This window comes from Camelus dromedarius, chromosome 6 (genome assembly GCF_036321535.1).
Source record: "Camelus dromedarius isolate mCamDro1 chromosome 6, mCamDro1.pat, whole genome shotgun sequence".
NCBI lineage: Eukaryota > Metazoa > Chordata > Mammalia > Artiodactyla > Camelidae > Camelus > Camelus dromedarius.
Window position 1 is genome coordinate 49,730,696 of NC_087441.1, and position 23,944 is coordinate 49,754,639.

Consider the following 23,944-nt stretch of genomic DNA (forward strand, 5'->3'; position numbering starts at 1 on the left):
GACTGCAAAGGAGCTAAATATGGGAAATTTAGGGTGATAGAAATATACTGCTTGGTATTGGGGTGGTAAATACATGAGTTATGCATGTGTCAAAACCCACTGAACTATAAAATCACAAGAAGTGACTTGATTGAGTACTGTGATAGGGTGCAGGACACACTACCCCCAACATGTGTCACCTAAGCGCATTAAATATTTTAAGCTAAGGGAGTGTGAGAAAAGGGCAGAAGCAGGATTGTCACTCTGACTTCCTCCTCCTACAACACTCTTCTTCCCTGAAACAGGTCATAAAATTCTCATATGAGAGGTGCCCTTCCCATACCTAGGGGAAAGGAGCATCTCTGAAGACAAAGGAATGCCGAGAAGAATCTTAACTGGCCTTGCTAAGTTTTCCCCAGGTTACTATACTTAGCTCATACCCTTTTTTCCTATCTGTCACATTTTTTGAACTTTCTACTCTTCATCAAATCTGGTAAAACATGCTTAATTTTAACTTTTTTTTTCTTATCTTCATTTTCTTATAAAAGCTCCTTAGTCATGTAAAACTGATATTAAATAACTTCTGCTTTTCTCTTGTTAATCTACGTTTTGTTACAGAGCACCACCCAAGAACCAAGAAGAGTAGAAAGAAAACCATTTTTTCCTCCCCTAGGAGGTAGACAGAGTGAGGGAAATTAAAAAAAAAATCAATATAAAACACCGTAGTAATAACTACTGCCGGCAAGATTCATTGATGAATGACAAAATTAGCAGACAAACTTCAAAAAGAAACTAGCTATTTGTGTAGCCCAAGATAGCTCCCCCCAACTTTTTAATTACTCTGATAATTTAAAAAAATTGTTGTAAATTCTGAGTTACTTATCTATCAACAAGAAAGGAGTTTACTTACCTTCCTTTTCACTGTGAGCCGGGCTTAGTAAATAGCTTCTAACAATAGATTATGTGAGGGAAAAACTAGTTGACTGGAGGAGGCTGAGTAGACATGACAACAGAATGCAGTTTGAGATCCAGAATTGGATTTGGAACCTAAAAATAGCTTTAGTAAATAAAGTCTGTGACTTCATTAGTATTGATTATTTTAAGGATATTAACAGTAGGGGAAGATGAATGAAAATTATATAAGAAATTTCTGTACCATTTTTTAAAAGCAGCTTTGAGATAGAATTTGTAAATCATAAATTCACCCATGTACAATTCAATAGCTTTTAACATATTTACAGAATTATGCAACTATCATAAAAATCTAATTTTAGAACTTTGCGTCATCCCCAAAAGAAATCCTATTTTTATTAGCTGTCAGTCCTCATTTCTTTCCACCATCACCCCTTCCCATTCTAGACTGCTAATCTACTTTCTGTCTCCAAATTTGCCTTTGGTGGACATTTCATATAAATAGAATCATTCAATTTGTCTTTTGTTATTGACTTTTTTCACTTAGCCTAATGTCTTCAAGATTTCATTCATGTTGTAGCATACCTCAATCATTTATTTTTTATTCCATTGTATGACTATTCTGTTGTATAAATGGATAACAAAATCACAATTTTTTATCCCTTCATCATTTGCCCTTTTGGATTGTTTCTACTTTCTGGTTATTATGAATAATGCTACTATGACATTAGTGTACAAGCTTTTGTGTGGGCGTATATTTGTGGTTCTCTTGGGGTTATACCTAGGGCTAGAATTGCTAGGTCATACAATAATTCTACATTTAACATTTAACATTGTGAGGAACTGCCAAACTGTTTGAGGCAGTTGCCTTACAAGGAGGACCCTCTGCATTGACTTTAAATAAGAAGGGAGTGTTAGCTCTCTCAATAGGGAGGGCTGGACAAGTTCTGCAGGCTCTGGGCTTGCAAATATATCTAAGGACTCAATATTTGGGGACACCATTCAAGTTAGGGCTCTATATTTGTCCAACATTGGCCCTAAATTTGCTAAAGCATACCTGATTTAGTTGAGTTTTTAACCTTTTCTGGACCTCAGCCATTCAGACTATTAAGTCCTTGGCCTTGCCTCAGCTTTCCCTGCCCTCCTGCTGCAGGATAAGAGGCATTTTACACACTGCCAAAGGGACACTTTGGCTTTCATGCTTTCTTTTTTAATTACCTGTTAATCCTCTTCAGCTTTTCATTACCTTTTCCAACATATCAATGGTACTTAGCAATAGCTATCCTATCCCATTGTCTTTATATTTGCTATCATTTCCCTTGTGCCTCTCAAATGTGTGATAAGTGGCACCAGCTTACTCATTCCTTTTCACTGTTATACTATGTCAGTTCCCTACTTGTGAGACTGAACAAGTGGACCACCACCTTGTGTCCGGTGGTGACCACCTCTGGGCCCCCACTTAAATCACCGGTGAAGGGCTCCTCATTATGGCAGAGAGGCTGGCAAGAGATCCAGTTACAAAATATCATCACATTCTTTCCTGCATCACTCCTGAGAATTACTGTCACTAGCCATTTCTGAGGAAGTAGAAGCTGAGAGTTTATCATGCTAAGGATTAACTAAGGATCAACATCTGTGGAAGGATGAGAGCAGATGCAGCACTGAGAAGAGGAAGAGGTCAAAGTGGTGCAGGCCTGATACATCCTCATGACGACATTTGGAATCAATGTGTCCTGTCACCATTGTCCAATGTTGGGATTGACCTTGTTGATCCCTCACTGGATATAGGCCACACAGGAAAATCATGGCCTTGGGTGAGTTCTTTCTCTGCAGCTGAGTCAAACCCTAATTCAGATTCCAATTGAAGTGACAAGTCCTTCTTTGAAAAGGAATCTGGGTGGTACACCACACCTATACCCACCTATCTAACATGAGATAGAGTTAAAATAGAAAAATCATTTCTGACTCTAAGTCTAAAATTCTGATTTACCATGATATTCCAGGTAGAGGAACAGAGCAGGATTTGCCTACAATTGAGAACTAGTTAAAAGATGGGTTTTATTTTTCCTGTGACTTTTTTCTTAAACTGATACTGTTCTCAGTGATACCTTTCCTCTATAAATGGTTTTGGTAAGATGAGTTCCTATCACTCAGTTTGCAATGTGCCTATGTATGTTTTTCTTTTCCAGTTGTGTGTGTTTCATAGTCCTGTTTAACATTTACATACAGATTGCCTATTACCCAGGTGGAAGAAAAAATTTAAAGCAGGCTTATATTTGTTTTCTCTGTGATAAAATATGCTCATTTTTGATAATTTAAGAAATAACTTTAAAATAAATTTTTTAAAATAATGTCTACTCCTTAAAAATAATTTTTTTCCTAGGTATCATTGGCTTTTCTATTTATTTGCTTATTTGTTTTCTTAGCTTTATTTGTTTTTTTTTTTTATGTGTCACACTGTATTTTGGATTTGAACAAGTAGACGTTGCAATTTTATGGTTAAGAAATAGGACATTTTACAGACCATCTGGATGCATCCGGTAAGGTATTTAGAGTTAGAGACTGGGGAGTTAAGAAATAAAAAACCCTTATCAAAAATATAGAATGCAGTTTTGTATAAAACAACATACAAGCCTGGTTTACTTCCAGTTGCTAATTTTTATATCATGGAATACCAAACTAAAAGTAAAATATATGGGATGTATGCAAATTTAGATAAAAAGAGCTGAGTGAAATGTATTTTTACATGGATCCATTTATTATTGTAAATGTCCTTAAACAAATGCAATTAATTTAATAATAATTCATTGTTGTTTTACAGCCTCCATAATGTCATTTTGATACATGCAGTAAATTTTTCTGCCAGTTGAATAATATTCCCATGTATGTGTAGCAGATGCTTTTCTATAGCAAATGATTTTTAGTTTTCCACATCAAACACATAAAGTCATTTTGGAATTGCATGCATGCAAATGAGAATTACATGTATGTAAATTTGCATTTGAAATGACTAATTTTTCTTTCCATTTTCATTCTTTATCTTAACAGCAAAATATTTTTCTTATTTTAAAAGAATACGTTGATTCTAAGCTCAGGATATGATGACAAAGCCAAAACAGATGTTTATATCCAAGTAATAGGACCAGAACATTCTTTGTTATAATGATCTTCTTGGCATTTAAACTTAAAACATTTTAGAATACAGGGCATAGAATTCCATAGACCAAAATTTTATTTGCAGTTTTTTCCAGAGCAAAATGATGACAACTATCATATCTAAACCACAGGCATTTTATAAATTCAATGTATTTTTTTAAAAAAGATGTTTCCTTACAATATTGTGAAAGGCAGAAAAATCAAGAACTCATGAAAATTACCAAGAGATATATTCCTAATGTTAGAAATTAATTAAAATTATGTTCTTATTTTCAGTTACAGAAATTCCCAATTAAATGCTTTAGAGTAAGAAGTAGCTCATATGAAATTACCTAATGCCCTCTGATGTCCTGACTGTTTTATTTTTTGTGATTTTTAAAAAGATAAATAATAAACAATATCACAAAGAGATGATCCAAAGTTATAGAATTCTTCAATTTTTGTCACTATTTATGGTATAAATATATTGGAATTCAGTATGACAATGAAAACAAATGTAGAGCTATGAATACAGATTTAGTTACAGATAAGGTACTAATTTAGTGATTGCTAGAGTTAGACTTTTAGAAATAGTAAAAACACCTCTGAAGCAAAGTGGAGTAGGAACCTAGAGGGCTTAAGAATTAGAATTAATCAAAACCAGAACATGAACCCAAAGGCAGTGATGTGAATTTAATACAAGGGTCAAACCAAAGATGGTTCATAAAAGAAAAGTATGAAAGATTTTACAAATACATTCCTCAGTTTCCCAATATGATCCCTGAATTTAATTTAGTGTTTCATATTTTTAAATATAGTTTTCCAGTTGTTCCAATACTATTGTTGAGAAGATTATCTTTTTTTCCACTAAATTGCCTTTGCACATTTTTCATAAATTAGGTGACCATGTAAGTGTGGATCTGTCTCTGGACTCTATATTCTGTTCTACTGATGTATGTGTTTATATTAATTTCAGTACTACACTGCTTTTATTGCTATAGTTTTATAAAAAGTTTTAAAATCAGATAGTGTTAACCCATCTTGGCTTTTCTGATTTATTTCATCTGCTCTAGATATTTTTTCTTTTTTCTTTTTTTTTTTTTAAGATTACTCTCCAAAGTTTGTTTGTTTGTTTATTTTTAAATTGAAGTAAAGTCAGCTACTGTGTGTCAGTTTCTGGTGTACAGCATAATGCCCCAGTCATGCGTATATATACATATATTCATTTACATATTCTTTTTCATTAAAGTTATTACAAGATATTGAATATAGTTCCCTGTGCTATACCAAAGAAATGTGTTTTTAATCTATTTTTATATATAATGGTTAACCTTTGCAAATCTCAAACTCCGAAATTTATCCCTTTCCACTCCCTCTTTCCCCCAGGAACCATAAAATTATTTATTATGTTTGTGAATCTGTTTCTGTTTTGTAGATGAGTTCATTAGTGTCCTCTTTTTTCTTTCCTTTTCTTTGTTTTTTTTTTTTTTTTTTTAGATTCCACATATGTGTGATATCATATAGTATTTTTCTTTCTCTTTCTGGCTTACTTCACTTAGAATGATGATCTCTGAGTCCATCCATGTTGTTGCAAATGGCATTATTTTATTCTTTTTTTTTTAATCACTGAGTAGTATTCCATCGTATAAATATACCACAACTTCTTTATCCAGTCATTTGTCAGTGGTCATTTAGGTTACTTCCATGTCTTGGCTATAGATATTTTTTCATTTCTATGTGAATTTTCAGTACCATAAGAACTGAAAATCTTGCTAACAACCTCATGAGGGAACTTGGTAGTAAAATCTTCCCCAATCTAGTCTTGTAATGACTATAGTCCTACCTAATATCTTGATTACAGTCTGTGAGAGACCCTAAAAGTACTACCTACAAAAACTGTAGAATAGGATTTACAGTTTCTGGTCTGGCATACGAGAAGCCTAAAGTCATCGCTACATTCTAACAACAAGTAAAAAGCTAAACAGACTGAAAAATTAACAACTCTTCTAGTTCCCTTAACTAGATGAAGACACAGGGCAAACCACTGCCCCCAAGATGGGAGAGTCAGAAAGGCGAAAACAGGGATTCATAATTTAACAGAGCAGAGGCTTCTGAGTGGAAATCACCACAGAAACCTCAACAGCAACTGATAAGTTGCAGAGGTTCAGTGTGGACCAGACTGAGTTAAAATCTGTAGGTGGACTCAGTCTTAGGGTGACCCCCACAATACAGTGAGGTTTACCTCTGGGAGTTTGACCAGTTTCCCACAGTAAATGTCAATCTCTATCTCTATCTCTATCTCTATCCCTATCCCTATCTATCTATCTATCTATCTATCTATCTATCTATCTATCTATCTATCTATCTATCTATCTCCATCCTGTGGCTTCTGGCTAAGGGAAAGGCGAGGGAACCATTTCAAAATACACCAGAGAACTCTCTTTCTTAACAAGGCTTGCCCTTAGAAGAAACTAGCTAACCAAGAGCCTAACTTGTGAGGGTATTATCAGAGGCAGACTGTCCTGGGGAAAGGGAAATACTCAGCTCCAGCCTGCTCTAGTTATTTTGTTTTATCTAAGATAGGAGAAGAACCTGAAAAACTCTTGTGAAGTTCACAGTGCAGAATCTAAACTCCCCAACTCAAAAGACTGAGACCTAATCATAGGATTCTAGAATGTTTTCTCTCCCCACATACCTCACTACCACATTACTAAAGGCTGACTTACAGCAGTTCCTTTTACTTAGGACATCACGTCTAGCTATCAAGAAGAAAATCACAAAGTGTACCAATGGCAGAAAACATAATTTGAAGGGACAGAGCCAGCATCAGAACCAGACTTGGTAGGAATGTTGAAATTATCAGACTGGGAATTTAAAACAACTATGATTAATATGCTAAGGGTGTAAATGGATAACGTAGACAGCATGTAAGAACAGATGGACAGTGTAAGCAGAGAGTTGAAAATTCTAAGAATGAAAAAAAAAAAAAGAGGTGAAAAAAAATTCATGGCAAAAGAAATGAAGAATACCCTTGAATGACTTATCAATAGACTGGGCAAAGTTGAGGAAAGACTCTCTGAGGTAGAGTGTATATAAATAGAATCCTCAAAAACTAACAAGCAAAGGAAACAAAGACATTAAAAATCAAAATAACCAAGGACGATGGGACGACTACAGAAAGTATAACATATGCATAACAAGTATACCAGAAGAAGAAGAGAGAGAAAAAAAGTGGAAGAAATATTTGAAATAATAATGACTGAGTATTTCTTCAAATTAATATCAGGCATGAAACCAGAGATCCAAGAAGCTCAGAAAGAGAACACCCAACAGGATAAATGCCAAAAACATCATTTTGAAATTCTTCTCAGAATAGTACAGAATTTTCTCTCAATATATAGTTACTCCAAAATCTCTAAAACTTATTTCTACCAGTTAATTAACTTTGTTTTAAAGAATTTTAGACATTTATATGTACTTGCTATTTTCAAAGAAATGCAACCCCATTTTTAATTGTAATGAAATAGAAAAAAATGCAATTTTATTTCATAGATATATTGAATGTTTTAGGTGGATACAGTGATAAATATTAAAAGTTGATGATGGAAAACTCCACCCTCCCCATCCTCACCTTACCTTAAGGTGAGAGTAAGTTTAAATTAGACATATAGAAAGATACATTTTTGTTTTCCTCCTGAGATCATGAGAGAAAGAGAGAGAGAGAGAGAGGGAGAGAGGAAGAGAAACACTAGATAATGGAGAAGAAATGGGAAAAAAAGGGAAGTGATAAACTGACGAGATGCAGAGATTACATTCAAGAACAGTAAAACTGCTTGATGTTTGTAGAACTGAAAGAAATATGGTCCTTGCAGTGCCCATTACTGTCAGTTTTATTACCATGATATAAACCCCTTTTCCATCTGCCTTCAAATTGTCCAAAATTTAAAGATACAAATGCATGCTGAGAGGGATTGTTGTCATAGAAGCTAAATTGAGCTTGATAATCACATTCATAATGATATGAAGTACAGAATCCACAAAGCCTAGAGTAGAGGTAAACAAAAATATATAAGAAATTTTTGTAAAATGATACAAGACATTGAAATGCCTTGGTTTATAGCACTAAGGTGATGAAGCAATGGTAACTGGATCTTCACATATGGAGAAATCATAAGCAATTTACTTACACAGGCAAAATTCCATCACTTACAGCACCCAAATGGAATTTGTGCAGTTTCGGTGGACATTATAATGAAAACATTCCACCTATTTACTAAACAACAAGGCCTAACCAAAGGAGCAGCAACAAGGTAGTAATATATTGACTATAGTAGAAGAAAATAAACACAAAGATTTTATTAAATTTTAAGCTAACTTATTCTATATTTTTTCTTCCATTTTTATAATTTTAAATATAGCCACAATCACCAATAGTGACTTATATTAAGCTCATATATAACCAATGACCATATGACAATGAATGGATTTTTCCATATATGTAAATACGTCTACTCTGAGAATACATATACTAATAAACTGTAAAGGTAGTGCTGCCTTAGACAATGTTCTGTTACACCTTCATACTTGTCACAAGTTTATACAGCACTTTCAAAATTGACAGGTATTCCATGCAGTCTAAGTCCTCTTTTTATTCAGTTCTAGTAAGTTTTTTAACTTGACATTATTGCATTTTCAGTTTTAAAAAACCTTTATGTTTTGAAATGTATAATTCTAACTCAAAGAAATAGAAAAATTGAAAGCTGCAAAGAATATGCATGCAGAGATAAAATGACATTTAAAATCTGGAGTAGAAAATAAGTAATAGAAATATTTTTTAAATGTTTAGTACTAAACATATCCTTAGAATTAGTGGAACCTTTTCCAATAGTTTACATTTCTCTTGCATTTAATTCTCTATTTCATAATTGTCCTTTGTTCACTTCAGGAATGTTTCAGAATTCTGGTGGCCTATGACCAGCAAGATAAAAGAAAGTACAGAAAACATACACTAGTCATATATTTGTGACACTTGAAACAGAAAACAGTAAGACAGAAAAACAAATGCTTCTGGTAGTTGGCATATGAGTGATTATGGAAAAACGTTGGTTAAAAGCAGAATGAATCACTTTTGTTGCTGAAAATATGCATCTGAATTCATATTAATCCTTGAGTTAGAAATGTTAGGAATGTAGTTGCACATTTTTGAAAGTAGTATTCTAAGCAGAATTTCCTAATGCAGAGCTTGAAAAACAGAATTTTTCACACATAAAAAAATATAAAGCTATGAGGCTAATAATCCAGCAAATGAAGCAGTATATTTCAAAAACTTCAAAATTTTCTTTGACTAACTGCCAAAGTTTACAGGAAGCTATTTTTATAAATGTGTAATTTATTGTGCTTTAGTAATCTTACACAGAACAGTTGAACTGCTTTCAAGCTTAATGAATTTAAAATGTTATGTGTTACTTCTCTGAAAATCCTGCCTTATCCATAGTGTGAAAACTCTAAAAGTACATGGGATTTTAAAGATTTCTGACATAGGGAGAGATTTCTGAAGCTCTTCTGAAACAAGCAAACAAACATGAAATTCTGAAATAAACCCAGGGCATCATACAGCTCATTTATAATTCTCTTCTTGTAACAAGCAGGACAAAAATCTTCCTTCAAGTATTTGATTAGATTCAGTACTTGCACTTGTAGAATTTCTTAGTTATGTAGGATGATCTTCTCTGTTGGTTGAGGGTGATGGTGCAGAAAACATGATATTGATCATCATTTAAAAAATAAACAGGTACATTTTACTTTCTTTACCATACAATTGGAATATTCTTTGTTCCTTTTGTTATCCACTCAATTCAACAAATATTTTATACTAAAGCCCTACTTTGGGTGCTGTGGTGCACAACAATAAACATCTGTTCTCAAATAACTCATAATATTCTTAGGAATATATGATGATTTTTATAAAAATAAATATAAATATGATCCTTTAATACAAAAGAGTAAAATTGTTATGGGCTTCTGTGACAACAGTGAATGTTTCCAGTTCAGAAGAACAAGAAAGACCTTAAACAACTATCATTTAAATTGGCTTTTGAAAGGTATGTAGGATTTCACCTTATATCATAGATGATCTTGTTCTTACGTTAGACAGATTTTGCATAAGTTTCATGAGAATTCAGACTCAGGAGCACATGCAATTCTTGATACCAAAAGCTAACCTTGCTTCCAGACAAAAGCTGCCTGGTTGAGATGTGAATAATGCTAGTAATATTTGTTTGAAGAATATATCACAAACTTGTATACAGTCTCTGATATACCTTTAACAAGAGTTTATTATTTGAAGAAATTAAATTCATCAGTGTGATAGTATGAGATGACAGTGCAGCAGAGAAGAAATACACATGAGGGAAAATATAATTTATCATATGGCTTTAAATATAGTGAAGTGGTTAAAGACATGATACCTAGTAATATAATTGGCTGCAATCACAATTCCATATCTGCTACATATTCTTGATCTTATCATTGGCCAATTACTTCCTTTCTCTGTGTTTGTTCCCTCAACTATAATAGCAGCCATATTGATGATCTATTCATTAAATAAAGATTTGTTAAGCACTTAGTAGACTGTTCAAAGTGTAAGTGAACAAATAGGCAAAAAAAATCTGCATATGTGGAATTTACATTCTACTGTAATGGACAATAAAACAATAAATAGATAAGTAAATATACAGTACCAGGTGCTATGGTAATAAAACAATCTAAAGGGGTTTGGAAATGCTCAAGGGAGTTTCTTAATTTTGCTAGTATAATCCAAGTAGGCTCTATTGAGAAGATGAACTTCCATCTAAGCCTTTAAAGATAAAAGGGAGTGAGAAATGCTATACCAGGGGAAAGAATATTATAGGCAGAGGAAGCATGTCTGACATGCCTGAAAAAGAGTAAGGTAATAGTGTATCTGGGAAAAACAGAAGGAGAGGGTACAAAAAGAAAAGGAAGTTGTATGGGGGGTCAGACTCTTTAAGGGTTTGTTGGCCATTTAAAAACATTTGGCTTCTATTATGAGATAAGTAGAAACTTCCTGAAGGGTTTTGAACAAAGAGTGACACAATTTGACTTACATTTAACAGTATGAACTAAGATCTGGAGTAAAAATAAACTAGGTGGCAGGGTAGATATGAACTATTTCATATATGAGATAGTGGTTTAAACTAATGTGGAAGCAACAGAGCTGCTAAGTGATGATCAGATTCTTGATTTAGAGTTGATAAGATTTCTGATGGATTGACTAGAGAATATGAGAGAATAAGAGGAGAAGAATGAATCCAAGAATTGGAACCAGAGGAAATGGAAGGATGGATTTGCCATTGAGGTGTAGAATACCATTGATGGAGAGGTTTGAAAGAGGAGTTCAGAATTTTTCTTTGGCACATGTCAGTTTGAATGCCATGTGGAGATATTAAGCAGAAGATGTGAAATTGGATGTACATGTCTGGAGTTAAGGGGAGAGGTTGCAGTTCAGAAGGGAGATATAAATTGGAAATTGTCAGTAAAGAGCTATCACTTAAAGCTATGAGAGTGGATGAGTTCATTAAATTAGTAAATATAGGTAGAGGATAAGCGTTCTAGGATTGATTCTTGACGCACTCCAGTGATGGGAGAGTTTGGAATATAGAAGAAAGAACCAAAAGGATCTGAGAAAAAGCAGCCAGATCAGTAAAGGAAAACAAAAAACAAACAACAACAACAACAACAAAACCAAGACAGCATTGAATCATAGAAACCTTAGTGATAAAACTATAGCCAACCAAAAAAAATTATTTCCAAGTGGGAGTGAAAACTACAGCAAATGTTGCTGCTAACTAAATAAGATGAGGACTAAGATTTGCTCTTTGAATTTAACAATACATAGGTAACCAGTGACTTTGACTAAAGCAGTTTCAGTGGACCGATGGTAACACAATACTAACTAGAGCCAGTTTAAGAGAGAAAGGAGAGAGAGGAATTGTAAACATTAAATATGGAAAGTTATTTTTCAGGAAACTTGGTGTGAATTGAAATAAAGAAATGGGGAGATAACTGGAGAGTAAATGGGTCAAAGATGGATTTTTTAAAATGAGATTGGTAAAATTATACTTGTGTATTATTGGAAATACTTGAAGAATGAGATTTTGGATTCATTCTAAGAGAAAAGGGGAAGTTCCAGCCAGGTGAGTGAGTGAGACAGAGTGGGATTTAATGCATAACAGGCAGAGCTATTATAGATAGATGCAAAAAAGTTCATCCTTGATGGGAGCACAGGTGGCAGAGAATTAAGAAGCAGATATTATGCAGAGGTTTTTTTTTTTCTTGGTAATATCTCATTATTTCAGTTTTCTCAAAGAGGTACAAAGCAATGTCATTTGCTGAGAATAGAGATAGAAAGTGAGGTGTCAGGGGTTTAAAGAAAAAGATGATATAAAATACCCTTGTAGAGTAATGGAAAAATGGATTAGGGAAGCTATATTTTTCAGGCCACATTAAGTGACTTCATGAATTTAAAATGAGAACAACCTCCATAGTAAATTTATTTTTCTAGTCTTAATCAGCTACATAGATGTAGAATACACAGAAAGTGTATTTTAATTAGAAATGTGATTTTGACAAGCTTGTTTGTGGAAATAAAAGAGGACCAAAAGAGTGAAAGATACATACAAATGTTTGATGATAACAATTTTAGTTGGACAAAATAGGAAGAAATGCTATTAGGGGTGTGTGAGAAAGTGGAAACATAGTAAGATAAGTCAACTTTATTATATATGAAGAACATTATGTCTATTGAATCAACCTTATTCCTTATACATATACACACACATTTATATACTAATCAGTTTTGATTGTCATTTATGTAAGCATTAGTATGTTTCACAGCTTTTACACATATTTGAGTTTTAAGCATTTATAAGAAAGGACAAATTTTTAAAAATAACTTGCTAAAATAGACATCACTTTCTTCATTTTACAAGTGAGAATAAAAAAGATTACGTATGCCAAAGCCCATACTTGTATCTAGTAAACTGGAGAGTAAAATGCAGATTGCTTTTACTCAGTGCCTATGTTATTTCTATTTTACCAAACTGCCAGTTCATGGTAAGTCATGATTTTTAAGATAGAATATGTTGAAAAGAAATAACAAAATACACTAAACTGGTATGTGGAATAACGAACTCAGAACTATTTTTCTTATGTTGTGAAAGCATAGAATTACTCTAAGCTGTGAATAATAATAATGTCTAACATTTGAATATTATATACTAGCTTAAGAAATAGTTTAAAATGTGTTCTGATTCTAACAACTCTATTGTGAAGGGTCTGAAACTGTAAAGTGTAGAGAACTTTTAAAAATTCATATAGCACAAACAGTCCTTTTGACATTAAATCTCTAAGTTACTCCAGTATACCCAAATGTATTTCAAGTAAATTGGGACATGCAAAAAATGCCATCAGATATATTTAAGCTCATGAAGCTAACAACCTAAAAAAAGTTTAAGGAGTTTAATATCTAAGAAATGTGTCATTACATACCAATTAAATGAAGATTTGTGTGGCTTTAAGGAAAATAAATAAATGATATAAATAATAAATTGTTAAGAATACTTCAAGTTATTCTTGCCTCTTTCATAGAATAGTTTCATAGGTCCACAAATTTATTTACAATTGATCAAAATTACAAATAGTGTTAAAAAGTAACATATGAAATGGAAAAAGGCCCAATTACATTAATTTACAAAATGTATGAGAAAAATGTATGAAAATCTTGAAAGCATTTAAGCAAAAAATTGTACTAACATTAAAAATTGAACTGTGTATTTATCTGTGCGTGGGCTATTTCTTATAATTTGTTACTTTAATTTGTCAGTTTCTTCACAAATCAGAAATTAAAGTTAAACTCCAGTTTGTTTCTTCATTTATTGTATTTCAAATAGCACATGTCAAATACATAACGTAAGAAAGTGCCCTATAAAATGCTACATAGGTGGTAATTTTTATTTCTATGTCATATACCATTATAACAAAGCAGTATCCATTTCGTTAATGAAAACACTGAGCTTTAAGTGTTTTATTGGGAAAAAAAACTGTTGTAGACCAATTTTAAAAATTAAAATAATATAACATCTTCTTGGCTCTTTTTTCACATTCTTATTACATCTAAGAATTTTATGGCTTCTGACAATTTTGGTTTTTAATATGTTTTACCTAAGAACCTCTGGAATTGCTATAACTGTGTTTAATGACAAACAATAGCCATTTATAGATAAGTTTTATACAAAGAAAAGCCACTGTTTCCAAAAAAAAAAACAAAACCCTTCAGATCATTAAACATTTTAAGTTTACTTTTTGTGATTTTATCTCTGCTTTTATACTACAAGTGTAAACTGCTATTTCTAAAGTAGCTGTTCCTTAAGAAAAGAAAACTAATTGCCTTATAACTAGTTCCCAATGTTCCTTTAACATGAATTAGAAATTTACCCAACTCAAATTGGCTTAGGCAGAAAAAGTGGAATTTATTATTTCACATATTCTAAACCAAAACCGGGAATTGGCATGATAACTTTCTCTTGTTATACAAACTTGGAAAATGTTCTTAATTTTCACCCTATCTATAAAAACCACAGAATAAACATAACAACCGTCAATATTTCTGTTACCTCCACCAATACTGTGTGAATAATAACCATTCACATCTGTTAGTGTTACATGAACTTCTCAAGCTCAGAACATTGTCCCACAGGACCATACTTACTCTCGTGATAAGTACAACAACTGAAAAGATTTCTTCTTGAAAATCTTTTTGACAGTAAACAGAGAATAGGGGATTCTCAAGACATATTCTTTTCAGTTCCTAAAACAAGATTCTTGAGAACACTGTGTTAGATCACTCAGAAAATACCTATAATGTTGATAAAGGCAGTGTCAAAAATGACTGAAAAGTCTTATTTAAACAATGCTTTATGAAAAGGGAAAAGTAACATTATTTGTAAGTGAATGTATTTCCATATAATACGTGATTTTAAATAGTATATGTAAAAATACTTATATTATAAATACATATTATCATTTACATCTCTAAAATTATGCATGCAGTTTTTTTCTATTTTAAAATAATTCCTAACTTTAAAAATGAAGTATTTTCTTATACTGTGGCATACATAGTGATCCCCATATAAATAAACAGTGAAAAACATATGAATGATGAAAATTACCATATACTGCTTTAAAAACATCGGACTGGCTATTTAAATAAGATTCCTTGAAATAAATGACAAATGTATTAACAGCACAAGTGTCCATAATTCTGTTGCCTTATGATGACTAATGAAAAATGCTGTTATTTAAAAAAAATCCTACTTTTGGTTCAAGAGGAACTTAACAGCATGGTATTTGCTTATTATTAGAGCCCCTACCCAATAATGTGCACGTGGTATATGCAGTAATTTTTTGGAGTGTATACTCATTATAAAAGTTTAAACCTTTGTCCTTTTATTGATTTTGTTTTCTTTCTGCTCTCGCATGATGAACTCATCCAGTCTGATGATTCTAAATAGCATTCATATGCTGGTAACCTCAAGGTTAGATCTCCAAATATTTCTCTCCAAATTCCAGCCTTTTATGTCCTATTGCCTATAGTATATCTCCACTTCTATATATATATAATATCTATGCCAAATTTAATGTATCTAAAACCGAAATCTTCATGATTCTCGAAAACCGTTTCCATTTGCAAACATTTCCATGTTAGCTGATTGTAAGCACCATCTTCCCAGATATTTGGTTCAAAAATCTTGTACTCATCTTTGTGTCATATTCTTTCTCTCACTCTTTCTTGAGATCAACTAAGCAGAAAAAGTGGTATCTGCTACCTTCAAAATATTCCCTAAATCTGACTACTTCTCATCCTTTTTATCCCTTTGTTTCTCATAGCACACATTACCTGCCAATATCCTGTATTATACTTATTTACTGCTGGCTTTTAATATTAAATCTCCATGCTAAAATATAATCTGTGAGAGGGCAGAGATCTTTGTTGGATTTATTCACTGATACAGCCAAAATGCCTAAAACCTAAATCAGTGAGTATCATCTCTTGAATGAATGAATAGAGTGGTTATTTATTTTATGTTTTCACTCTTCAGCTAGTGTTGGAACACAGGATTTGGAATAATAGAGTGAGTTGAAGTATTCATGAAACAATGAATGAATGAACATAATGAATTATGTGAGCATTCTAAACTGCACTCCACTTGAGTAAAATGCACTTTGCTACACAAACCACTTATGAAATATGTTTTCTGGCATTACAAATCTCAGTATCTTATTTTTCTGACACAATTAAACTGTCCATATTCATATTCTAAATCATATGACCTTTTTCTCCTCTGTCTTCTTTCTATTAGTGTTTAGTTTTCTCTTCCACCCCATTTCATTTGTTTAAGCGAATATTATCAACTACAAATTGGTACAGACACTCAGACAGACATTATCTTGCCAAGCCTCACATTCCCAAGCACAGTCACAGTCAGCTGCCTGTTCACATTCTATTCTTTTACAGAACCACTTACTCTTATCTGCTGATTCTGACACAATGGAAAGGAAAATTTAATTAGTATTTCTTTGCCCATCAAATGGAGGCTCTCTTGCTTTGAGAAGAACTAAACTGTTATATATCACTCTTTCACTTACATACACACTTGCACGCTAGGAAAACAGTCCATTCTGAATCTTACTGCTATTTCAGTGTAGTTTAGAAGAGAAAGAATTCTTTTCACATCAACATGAAGAATGTCATCTTTACTTAATTTAACTTTTCTGAAACATTTATTTTAATTATGAGGAGCTTAATTGATAATTTATTTTGGAATGAGTAGCATAGACCACCAGCCAGGATGATTTAAGGGCCATAATAAAAATAAAAAGTTGCTCTTTAAAAAATATTCAATGTCTGTCTTTCTGTCTATCTGTCTGTCTATCAATCTATCATCTATCTACCTATCTGTTAAACTATATGTCTTTCCTGAAATAGTACTTTAAAATTTCCCAACAAAACAATAAAATGTTTATCTTCTAGGCTTTTTTTTCTAATAAATTTTTAGTCAGAATTTAATATATGCTAGTAAAACTCCAGTAACTTTAGTTACTCCTTTTAATCTCCTTAAAATTGTTATGAAGTAGCATAACATTTGGAATTTATGAAAGCCTATATGATATTTTTTAAGACCAAGTTTTCAGATTGAAGAAGGAATCAGAAAAAAAATAGACTTAAATTTGTATCAGTCAATATAGAGGCATATAAATTATTTACTGAATTGTTTTCAGTATTTTTTCAAAGAGTTACATTGTGAGTCAAAGTTCTATTACTACAGTGATGCTTTTGTCTATGAGTAAAATATGTGGGTCTAATGATTGACAATATACTTGTTAGAAACAGGCCACATCATTTTGCCTTCTAGACCAGCTACCATAGCAACACCTGGTTAGTGAAAGTTGAAGAAATATTTTGTAGTTTTGCATTTGTTAGAGCTGCTGGCCTGTAACAGATATGTATTAATTGGAAGTAGATGTGACAGCTTGCAGCAGTGTCTAAGATAGGAAGCAAACCATCAGCACCTGTCAAGACTAAGGACTGAAAAAAGATGAATCAGATGCTGTGATGTGTGACTTCAAACACAGTGTCACTTTTGTGTACTCATCATTTGTAAAAAGTGGGGGGAATGTGGGATTTTGTTAATATGTAAATATTTTCATCCGTGTCTTAAAGATATGAAAAAGAATCATCGCCTGTCAAGTTAAAAAGGGGTAAATTATAAATTCAAAAGAACACATAAAACTTTGACAGTTCTAATCATGTACCATCATCATGATTTCACAGTGCAAGATGCATGGATGCATGAACAATATTCCAAATAGGAATTGGCAGCTTAAGTACAGAAACAACTTTGCCCTTTTTCTACAGATTAAATGGTATCAGACAATTTTAGATAGCAAAGCCCTCCAAACCTAAAATCATATTTTCATGCCCCTCAGTGATTGACAGAAAACTAATTTTATCAACAGAGTCACTTTTCAATATGCTGAAAAACATAAGACATTGTTTCTATTCCTCTGTCAGTGCATGTTCTACAAATGTACCTAACAATTTACTAATAAGTAGGCATAGGAAGCTCTTATAGTTAAAAGAAAATACACAAATATCTTCTTTTTTTTTTGTTTGCTGTTGATTTCACTCTTCATATATTTTTACTCTGATAAAATAAAAACTTTGTATTTGACTGAAGCACACAATAAAAATTTCAGTATCACTGTGCTTGACACCACTAATTATTAGAGAAATGCTAATCAAAACTACAATGAGTTATCACCTCACAGTGGTCAGAATGGCGATCATCAAAAAGTCCACAAATAATAGATACTGGAGAGGGTGTGAAGAGAAGGATACCCTCCTACACTGCTGATGGGAATGTAAATTGGTGCAGCCACTATGAAAAAACAGTATGGATGTTCCTTAAAAAACTAAAAATAGAGTTACCATATGATCCAACAATCCCACTCCTGAGCATATATCCAGAAAAGATGAAAATTCTAATTCAAAAAGATACAGGCACTCCATCTTCAAAGCAGTACTATCTACAGTAGCCAGGATATGGAAGCAAACTAAATGTCCATGACACATGAATGGCTAAAGAAGTTGTGGTATATGTATACAATGGAATATTACTAAGCCATAAAAAGAATGACATAATGCCATTTGCAGCAATATTAATGGACCTGGAGATTATCATACTAAGTAAGGAAGTCAGAGAAAGGCAAATATCATATGATATCACTTATATGTGGAATCTAAAAAATGATAGAAATGAGCTTATTTACAAAACACAAATAGACTCACAGACATAGAAAACAAACTTATCATTACCAAAGGGGAAAGGCAGGGGAGGGAGGGATAAGTTAGGGATTTGGGATTAACAGATATCCACTACTATATATAAAATAGATAAACAATAGGCACCTACTGTATAGCACAGGGAACTATATTCAATATCTTGTAATAACCTGTAATAGAAGAGAATCAGAAAAAGAGTATATATATACATATATATGTGTGTGTGTATGTATGTATATATATCTGTCTAACATTGCTGTGTACCTGAAACTAACACATTGTACATTAACTGTGCTTCAATTAAAAATAAATATAAAATAAAAATTTAAAAAATTTTAATATCATTGAGAATAGTCAAAACGATAGGAAAGGGGGTGATGCTACAGAGTTACCATTCTGAAATGTATGCTTCAAGCTTTTTCAACCAAATCAAATTTGAAGTTATTGTTAATATCAAACTAACTACTAACTTCTAAGTAAGCCAAGAACAACTACAAGCAAAACACAACAAAATATACCATACATAGTTTGGAGATTATGTTCTATGTAAAGAAAAAAATTATTCTAAACAACTTAGTTTTAACAACTTAGTAACATGCCACTTTGGAGATGACTACGCATCTGACGAAAGACAATACATCCTAGTTTGAGCTTGATGAAATAGCTGGTTTGTATTCTGAGGCCATGTTGTTATAAAAAATTAAAATATAAATAAGTAAATAAAATATATCTTCAGTAAGCCAGAATCTTACTTGGACCAAAGTGACTTTTATTTTTAATTTTTTGAGGAAACTCCAAAATGCTTTCCATAGTGGCTGTGTATTTTACATTCCTGCCAACAGCTAACAAAAGCTACCTATTCTCTACATACTTCCAAACACTTGTTATCTCTTCTTGTTTTGTTAATAGCCATCCTAATAAGTGTAAGGTGATATCATATCATTGTGATTTTGACTTATATTTTCCTGAGAATTAATGATATTGACCAAGTTTTCATGTGTCTCTTAGCCATTTGTGTATCTTCTTTAGAAAAGTGTCTATTTAGGTCCTTAGCCTATTTTAATTGAATTTTTTTTCCTATTGAGTTGTAAGAGTTCATTATGTATTTTAGATAGATCCCATAGTAGATAATGTGCTTTGGAAATATTTTCTGATTCCATAGGCTGCTTTTCATTTTGTTGATTCTTTACTTTGCTGTGCAGAAGCTTTTTAGTTTGTCATAGTCCACTGTTTATATTTTTGCTTATGTTGCTTTTATGTTTTTGGTGTCATGTACAAAATTTATTGGCAAGACCAATATCAAGGAGCTTTTCCTCTGTTTTGTTCTAGTAATTTTATGGTTTCAGGTCTTACATTTAAGGTTTTAATCCATTTTGAGAATGAACTTATTCAAGAAACTTTTTTTCCCCATTTGTGTTCTTGGCATCCTTATCAAAGATCAGTTGACCATATACATCTTCTTTGTTTCTGGACTCCCTATTCTGTTCCTATAGTCTATATCTGTTTTTAAGCCAGTATCATACTGTTTTGAACTAGCTTTAATCAGGAAGTGTAATGCCTCCAGGTTTGTTCTTTTTCAAGATTACCTTGGCTATTTGGGATCCTTTGTATTTCCATATAACTTTTAGGATTTTTTTTTCTATTTTTGTTAAAAATGCCATTGCGATTTTGATAGGTGTTACACTGAATCTGTAAATTACTTTGGGTGCTATGGATATTTTAGCAATTGTAATTCTTCCAGTCTATAGGATCTTTGCATCTGTTTGTGTTGTCTTCAATTTCTTTCATGTCATTTGTAAAAAGAAACAATTTAAATTATTCCTTTCATATTAGGATGTTATTTCTTTTGTTTCCTTGCCTAATTGCTCTGGCAAGAACTTTCTTTTTCTAAATTTTTTATTTTGCATTTAAATTTTTTTTGCATTCTTTTTTATTGAAGTATAGTCAGTTTACAATGTTGTATCAATTTCTGGTGTATAGCATAATGTTTCAGTCATGCATATACATACAAGGCTGGAACTTTCAATCTATGTTGGATAGAAGTGTGCATCATTTTCTTGTTCCTGATCTTAGGGGAAAAGATTTTATATTTTTACACCAAGTATGGTGTTAGCTGTGGGTTTGTCAGAAATGGCCTTCATTATGATGAGATATATCCCTTCTATACCTAATTTGTTGAGAATAATTTTTATCATGAAAGATGTAGAATTTTTTAATTGAAGTTTCTCCATCTGTTGAGAAAATAATTATTTTATCTTTTATTCTGTTAATATGGGAGATCACACTTACTGATTTGTGTCTGTTGAACCATCCTTGCATTCCTGGATAATAATATATGATTCTTTTAATGTGGTATTGAATTCAGTTTGCTAACATTTTGTGCAGGATTTTTTTCCCCTGCAAATACATAAGAGATATTACCTTGTATATTTCTTTTCTTATAGTGACCTTGTCTGACTTTGGTATAAGAATATTGCTGGCCTGTAAAGTGAGTTTGCAAGTGGTCCTTCCTTTTCAGTTTTTTTGGAATAATTTGAGGATTCCCACCAATTAGTCTAAATGTTTGGTATAATTCACCAGTGAAGCCACTTCTCCTGGGCTTTTGTTGTTGTTGTTGATTTTTTTATTACTAATTCAATTTCCTTAATAGTTATAAATTTATTCAGATTTTCTATTTCTTCATATTAATTCTTGATAGATTGTATGCTTCTAGGAATGTATCAATTTCTTCTAGATTTTCCAACTTTGTGGTGCATAATTGTTCACAATAGTCTCATGATCCTTTGTGTATGACCTCATTTGTAATGTCTTCTCTTTCATTTCCAATTTTTTTTGAGTCTTCTCTCTTTTTTTTAGTCTAGCTAAAGGTTTGTCACTTTTTTAAATCTATGAAAACAGCTTAGTTTTATTTATCATCTCTATTATTTTTTCTGATCTCTATTTCATTTATTTCCACTCTGTTTTTTGATATTCCTTCTAAAACTTTTGACTTAGTTCTCCTTTTCCTATTTTCTTGAGGTGTAAACATAGGTTTTCTATTTGGGATCTTTTTTTTCCTTAATGCAGGCACTCATTGCTATAAATTTCCCCTTTAGAAATGCTTGTCCTGCATCCCATAAGTTTGCAGTATGTTGTGTTTCCTATTTTTTTCAAAATATATTTTGATTTCCTTTTATTTCTTCTATGACTTATTGGTTGTTCAGAACTATGTTATTTAATCTTCCCCATATTTGTGAATTTTCCAGTTTTCCTTTTCTAACTGACTTTAGTTAGATACCATTGTCATCAGAAAAGACCTTGATATGATTTCAATCATTTTAAATTGGTTAAGACTTGTTTTGTAGGCTGACATATGATCTGTTCTGGAGAGTGTTCCATATGCATTTGAGAAAAGTGTGCATGCTGCTGTTGTTGGACAGAATGCTCTGTTTGTCTGTTAGGTACATTTGTTCTAAAGTGTAGTTCAGTTCTAATATTTCTTCATTTATTATCTGCCTGGATGATCTATTCATTGTTGAAAGTGTGGTATTGAATCCCCCACTATTATTCCTTTGTTTTCTGTTCCTCTTTTCAGATCTGTTAATGTTTGCTTAATATTTTTAGGTACTCTGATGTTAGGTGCATATATATTTACAATTACTATATTCTCTTGATGAATTCCTTTGTCATTATATAATGACCTTCTTTGTCTCTTGTTACAGTTTTTTACTTAAGTATTTTTTCTGATACAAATATAGCTGGCCTTGTTCTCTTTTGGTTTCCACTTACTTGGGGTATCTTTTTCATCCTTTCACTTTCATACTGAGTATATCCTTAAAGCTGAATTGCACCTGTTGTAGCTGATATAATTGAGTTTGACTTTTTATCCATTCTTACTTTATGTATTGATTTTTTGTCCATTCTTACTTTTTTTGTTATTTTTAATCAATTTTTATCCATTCTTCAATTTTTGATTGAATCATGTAGTACACTTACAATTAATGTTACTGTTGATAGGTAAGAACTTAGCATTACCATCTTGTCTTAGTTTTTTTTCTGGCTTTTTTGTAGTTCTTTTGTTTCTTTCACCTTTCTTTTTGTCATCCTTTGTGATTTGACTATTTTCCAAGTGGTATTCTTTGATTCGTTTCTCTTTATCCTTTTTATTCTGTTTAAGATTTTTGCTTTGTGGTTACATGAAGCTTACAGAAAACATCTTACAGTTGTAACTGTCTATTTTAAGCTAATAACAACTTCATTTTGACTACATACAAAAACTCTTTCCTTTAACCCTCCCAAAATTTTGTTTTTTTAATCACAGTTTACATTGTTTTATATTGTGTATCCATTAACATATTATTGAAACTATAGTTTTTTTTAAAATACTTTTGTCCTTTAATCTTTATACTAGAATTAAAAGTGACTTACACACACACATTACAGTATTAGAATATTCTAAATTTGACTACACACTTACCGTTACCAGTGAGTTTTATACTTTTATATGTTTTCATGTTACTAATTAGCATCCTTTCACATAAGCTTGAAGAAATTCCTGTATGATTTCTTATAAAACAGATCTAATGGTGATGAACTCCTTCTGGTTTTGTTTGTCTACGAATGTCTTAATCTCTCCTTTGTTCTGAAGAACAGCTTTACTGGGTATTTTGAGGGTTTTTGTTTCATTTTGTTTTATCTTTTAATACTTTGAATATATCTTCCTACTCTTCCTTGGCTTACAAGATTTCTGTTGAGAAATCTGTGGATAGCCTTATGGAGATTCTTTTGTATGAGTTAAGCTTATTTTTCTTGCTGCTTTCAAGTTCTTTGTCTTTGACTTTCGACGGTTTTATTACCATGGATCTTGGTGAAGTCCTCCTATAATTGAATCTATATGGGTACTTATGAGCTTCACATACATTGATACTCATCTCTCCCCAGATTTGGGATATTTCCAGCCATAATTTCTTTAAATAAGCTTTCTGCTTCTTTCTCTCACTTCTCTTTCTGGGACTCCCA